The sequence below is a fragment of the Trichechus manatus genome, unplaced genomic scaffold (assembly GCF_000243295.1).
Source record: "Trichechus manatus latirostris isolate Lorelei unplaced genomic scaffold, TriManLat1.0 scaffold00114, whole genome shotgun sequence".
Lineage (NCBI taxonomy): Eukaryota > Metazoa > Chordata > Mammalia > Sirenia > Trichechidae > Trichechus > Trichechus manatus.
In genome coordinates this window covers 1,084,061-1,090,461 of record NW_004444050.1, presented here as the reverse complement: position 1 = coordinate 1,090,461, position 6,401 = coordinate 1,084,061, and positions in this window count along the sequence as shown.

The window sequence follows — 6,401 nt, the reverse complement described above, 5'->3', positions numbered from 1 at the left end:
TAGACGGCTATGTAGTCATGACCCAAAATGTTTAAAAGAGAAGAAAGGATAAGGAAGTACTCAAACATTTTCATTGTGAGATTTTAAGGTTATGTTGAAGGTAGTAAGTGTTACAAGAAAAGGAGATAAAGGAAAGCAGGTAAAGGGAAACAGGAGTGCTGGGTGGCAGAGAGGGAGTTAGGCTTGTTCTTTCTGGGGAAAGAGTGTTTCACGCAGAGGGAACAGCACATGCAAAGGCCCTTGGGCAGGAGTATGTCCAAGGAGACCAGAATGTCTTCACACTAAAGCTGATTAAATTAAAAGGCAGTGGAGGGAACGGGAATGAGAAGGCAAAATAAATTAGACTCAAGATATATGTATTGGGGAAAACTTTGGCACATGGAACTAACTGGAACAAAAAGATCAGAAGCAGTCTCGGTTTCTGAGAAGACTATATTCTCAAAACCAAATCAAACCCCATTGCCGTCAAGTTGATTCCTACTCATAGCAACCCTAGAGGACAGAGTAGAAGTGCCCCATAGGGTTTCCAAGGAGCAGCTGGTGGATTTGAACTGCCGACCTTTTGGTTAGTAGCCACAGCTCTTTAACCACTGCGCCACCAGGGCCCCCAAAGAAGCTACAAATCTCTAACTGTTGGAAACTTCAAGCAACCTTCAGTTCCCCCAAGCTTCCACAAGCCACCCACGGACTGAGAAAGTATCCAAAGAAAGGTACTTTCCTCAACTTTCTCTTCAGATATGACCAAGGAAGTTAATGGACAGAGAAGAATCTCCCAGAGATTGTAGTCAAGGGCCATAGAGAACAATGGCCAAGTGTGCTTCCCTAGAAATGCCCAGTCAAGGAAACCTCTCTCTAGGTCCAGGGAAGGGGAGCTTCATAAAGTCTGCTCACTGGGACATCAGAATTTCCATGGAGATATATAAACAAACTGTGGTATATTCTTACAGTAGAACGCTACTTGGAAATTAAAACAAATGAACTGATACAACAACATGGCTGAATCTCAAAAACATTTTGCTAAGTGAAAAAAGCCAGCAGAGAATACATACTGTATGAATCCATTTATGTGACGTTCTAGAACAGGCAAAACTAATCTATAGTGACAGAAGGCATGTCAGTGGTTGCCTGGTTGGAGGAATGGGATTGACTGAAAAGGGGCACAAGGGAACGTTTTGGGAATAATGAAAATGTTTTATGTATTGATTGTGGTGGAGGTTACATGAGTGTATGCAATTATCAATTGAACAATTATCATTGAACTGAAAACTTAAGATCCACGCATTTTATGGTATATAAATAATACCTCAATGAAAACAAAATAAAAACGAAAAGGAAATGTAAAATAACTTGCACATGACATTCCTAACCCAAGTACTATTCTTAAACACGCTTTACCATGTACTTCTGGCAGTCAGGGAAAACCAGGGCAGGTGTCCTGCCCGCGCTAAGGGCAGAGAAACTATCCTTGGCCTTGATTTTTCAGCTTGCCTTGAACCTAATTGCTTTTCCGTGTTCAGGTTAAGTGGCACTGTCTAATGTATTTTTGGTCATTAATTTAAATGTTATGCTTGACTTAACTGGGATGTTCACACTTCTATATAAATCTCCTCCTTAGGACATTTGTATTCTCCATTCATGTAGCCCTATAGTGATTAGTGAGTCATCCTAGCCTGTGCCAGGAGAACAAGTCACTAACCTGAATCATGTGTCCTAGAGGCAGACACACCTCTGCCGTCCCATTAACCCCTTTGCTGTGTGTTGTCACTAGTGTTGAGGCTGTATGTATCTACATTTTGTGTGTAAGTTAAACAAAAGCAAAAAAATCCACCATGTTTACCATGAGTTCCATAAAAACCAAACCCATTGCCGTCGAGTCAGTTCCAACTCCTTAAAACCAAAAAACCAAACCCGTTGCCGTCGAGTCGATTCTGACTCATAGCGACCCTATAAGACAGAGTAGAACTGCCCCATAGGATTTCCAAGGCTATAATCTTTACGGAAGCATATTGCTACATCTTTCTCCTGTGGAGTGGCTTGTAGGTTCGAACCCTGATCTTTCAGTTAGAAGCTGATTGCTTTAACCACTGTGCAACCAGGGCTCCTTGAGTTCCATAAAGAATCTTTTATTTTGCTACATCAAATAATAGTCTCTGTTCCCATATTAGAACAATTGCAAATTCCATTTTTAGTAAAGCTATCTGTGTTTTTAAAGAAAATAAGTAAAATGGGAGACGCTGATTTTTTTAAGAGTTTATAAAGTATGTGATAGATCTTAGTAATTTTCTTTGTTTGAGGTTTATAACAATTATTCATCGTATTTCACAGGCGTGGGTTTGCTGACAGCCAGTTGAAACCAAAGCAATGTGAGTATGGGACAAAGGACACAGCAATGGAGGCCCAGGAGTAGGTGATGATGGTAGGTGCTTGGAAGGAGAAAAGGGACATTCCAAGGTGAGATAGGAGAGGGCCATGAACTGCACCTACCTGCAGGGAAACAAGGTGTTGAAGAGTCAGTCATTTCTAGCTCTGATCTGAGATTAGAGCATTTATGGCTTACATCTCAGCCAGAACTTCCCTTAAAATAGCCAGAACCTAGACCTGACCTTTGGCACGTGAGGTAAGAGTTTGTCTCAATCTTAGTCCACATCATAGGGGGTCCTACTTGTCTACTCAGTTATCCCAGTAGACAGGCCAACATAATGCCTGCTGTACCCAGTGCCTCTTCGGCTGATGAAAGAGGCCTAGCATTGTTCTTAAGTATGTTTGCCCGTGTTCTGAACCATGCCAACCTGGCTTCCCCCTCCCACCCACATTACAGCCGATTGGACGAGAGTGGACACCTCACCATGGGACCATCAATCTCTAGTCTGGCTAGGTAGCCTAGTATAAAAAGGCTCAGCCACACAGGAATTTTCTCTCTTTGAGAGTTTGAAGTTTAGATAGAGATGGAGATAGGGATAAAGATAGAGGCGATGGAGGTGGGGATAGAAATGGAGGGCTCTTAATGGGTGCATGGGTTGGAAAGATGCAAGTACTCAGAGGACACAAAACAATGTGTATGAATCAACATTATGGGCTAAACAAAAGCTAACCAGTGCAGTAGAGAAAAGTCATGAGAAGTGTTGTGACTTGATCTGTGTCTTCTAAAAAGATAGGTTGAAGTCTAACCCTGGTACCTATGAACATGAGTTTGTTTGCAAAATAATCTTTGAAGATGTTATCAGTTAGATTAAGATGAAGCTATACTGGAATAGGATGGGTCCTAATCCAATGGGAGTGACATTTTTATAAAAGAGAAGAAGACACACAGAGACAGGGAGACAGAGGAAGGATGTCACAAGATGCTGCAGCCGCAAGGCAAGGAATGCCTGGAGCTACCAGAAGCTAGGAGAGAGTATGGAACAGATTTTCCCTCGAGCCTCCGAAGGAATCAACAAGGCCGATACTCTGATCTCAGACTCCCAGACTTCAGATCTTTGAGGCGATAAATTTCTGTTCTTATAAGCCACTTGGTTTGTGGTATTTTGTTACAGCAGCCTTAGGAAACTAATACAAGAGGGAGCAGGAGAAGAAGGGGGAGAAGTTATTGGTCATTCTGTAAGTGAAGGCTAGACACCTGCCTGCTGAGGAGGGGAAGATGACAGCCTGCAGCGTGGAGAGTCCCTGGATTCTTTAATGCCCAAACTTCATTCCAGGATCCCTAAGAATCCAGTGACCCTTATCCTAAGTTCCCACAAGATTTCTAACTCCTTACTCATGTGCATCTTCTTGCAGTAAGACCCCACCCATCCTTGAGCAGGAATCTGAGGAGAAAGGGAAAGCCATTGCCAGTCTATGCAGATGGATTTTCTGCTGGGCAATATGATCTCTTTTGCAGCAATGCGAAGCGTTGGCTGGATAAAATCTCAGACAAGAGCTGCAAGAATACTTGCATGATGCAAGAAAACTCCTCTGGGTCTTAGGCACAGGAATGTCCTAACAAAAGTGAAAATGTTTCCCAACAAGTTATCCTCTTCAGTCATTAGCCTCCTCTAGAAACCAGGGGTGGTGAGGGAGACCAGGAAAATAAAAAGAAAAAACCCAAAACTAGTTGCCGTTGAATCAACTGCAACTCATGATGACCCCATCCGTGTCAGAGTAGAACTGTGCTCCATCGCGTCTTCAGTGGCCTTTTTTTTGGAAGTAAATCACCAGGACTTTCTTCTGAGGTGCCTCTGGGTGGACTCGAACCTCCAACCTTTCGGTTAGCAGTCAAGTATGTTAACCATGTGCACCACCAGGGACTCCTAGGAGAATTAATGAGGGCATTCATCACAATACACACGCTCCTCCCATCCTCACTCCCATAAGAAGAATCTCAGAATCTGGGGGACGGCCCTGCTGGCAATATTGGGGGGTTGCCAAGTTAAATCTGTAAAAGCTCTCCAAACTGGCATTTCTTAAAGTTTAATGTGCACAGAAATGACAGGGGATCTTTTAGAAAGGCAGATTCTGCTCAGAGGGCTGGGTTGGTGCCCAAGATGCTGCATTTCTAGCGAGCTCTCCTAAGACACTGATGCTGCTGGTCTGGGGCCCGCACTTGAGGAGGGAGTGTGTCATGGCCACCCCACCACCCTGCCCGAGTGGAGAAAAGTAGCTCTCAGTGTAATGGCTTGTCGTGAGTGCTCACTGAAACACACCTGTGATACACGGCCTCACGGTGCTGAGCGCTATTTCATGTCACTTGATCGGGGAATGTAAATGCACAGGCTCTCAATCACTTAGGTAAAAGGGAAAACACCTGAAAACTCATCCCTGCATTCCAAACCATTAAGAAACTGATGTCAGTCTTTTTTTTTTTTTCTTAGCAAAATTGTAATTTTGAGCTGGAAGAGCAAGCAGACTAGAGGGCCAAGTAGGAAGGTCGAAGAAGAGTCAGAAACAATTCCAGCTGGCCAAGTTGTTTCAGGAATAAAACCTTCACAGTTCACAATGAGGAAAAGGGGAACATCCCTGACTAAAGGCACCACAGAGGAAAAGGCACTGCCAACTTTAGACTAGGCGTTGAGAACTTAAGTCCCTCCCCCTCACACTGACCAATCAAGTCCATGCTTTATAAAACCACCTTAGATGGTGGGGTTTCTACTATAGATGGGCAGACTTACTAGCCATTTTAAAAGACTCTTAAAAGCATTGGATTGAGGTTAGTGTGCTTATTGTAAAGGGGCAGGCTGGTGGAGGGTGGTGAGCATTCCACCCCGGCTGTTGACTATATGAATGTGTGTAAGGATTCCTTGAGAGGTATTTATAGATGATTTACAAGACTGCTACCCTTGAGGAAGGATGATACTCAAGGATATCTAGGACTGGCTGGGTCTCAGAGTCACCCAGGACCCTGAAGCTAACTTCTTGCACTGCCAGGCATCTATTCACCAACCCAGGAGTCCTACCACCTTCTGCCATGTAAGCTAGGAAGCTACACAAACCATAGGCATACTTCCTAGGGGCTCTCGGGGGCAGCAGTTGGTTCCCTAAAGGTTGGGAGATCAGCCGTGGGTCAGCTGCTGGCCAACTGGTCAGCTTTTGCAGCCCACAAAATGGCTGGCTGGCATTGCCCTGCAAGTTGTGGTCATTGATTTTGGACACCTTGGAGATATGGAACATTTTCTTCTGCTGTACATAGGGTCAGTATGAGTTAGAACTGACTTGGCAGCACCTTACAACAACCACCACCATCCACTATAATATCACTGAAATTTCAAGGATGGAGACAAAGGGGGAAATGTTAGATTGTAGATGGTTAGTAGGCAACTCCAATATACTTTTGATGATGATACAGAAAGTGGTGCAGAAGCAAAAACTGAAGGATAAAAGGGGCTTGATCTCTGGTCAAGCCTACTTAATCAGGTCACAAACCTTGGGAGTCATAAAAAAAATCCCAAAGTATAAGCTAATACTTACATTTAATATTAAAATGAAACAAAAGAGACAATCTTGATGGAAATCTACATTGCACCAGTCACTAATTTTGAACCTTAAAATAACGGGTAATAAAATCCTACGAATACCAAATCATAATAAAGATATACCAAGCCTAATTTTGTGGGCTCTGACTTTGGCATCCACTTTAACCAAGGGGGATTAATGCATGACCTAGGAGTTCTGCAAGCTTATGTTTATTTATAATATTCTATATTCCTGTAAGCACACAGGTTCCAAATGGAAGGTTGCATTTTGATAATGCCCATTTCTTCATTAAGATTTCATAATCCATCTGCATTAAAAAGCCTCTCCTTACACTTTATTGCTCCTGCTTTCACCTTGTATATTCTTGCCTTATTTGCTTAATCCTAGATCCTGGCTTCCCAGGCACTCTCAAATTTGAAACAAGCAAAGTTTGTGCATTAGCGTGTCCTGGGTAT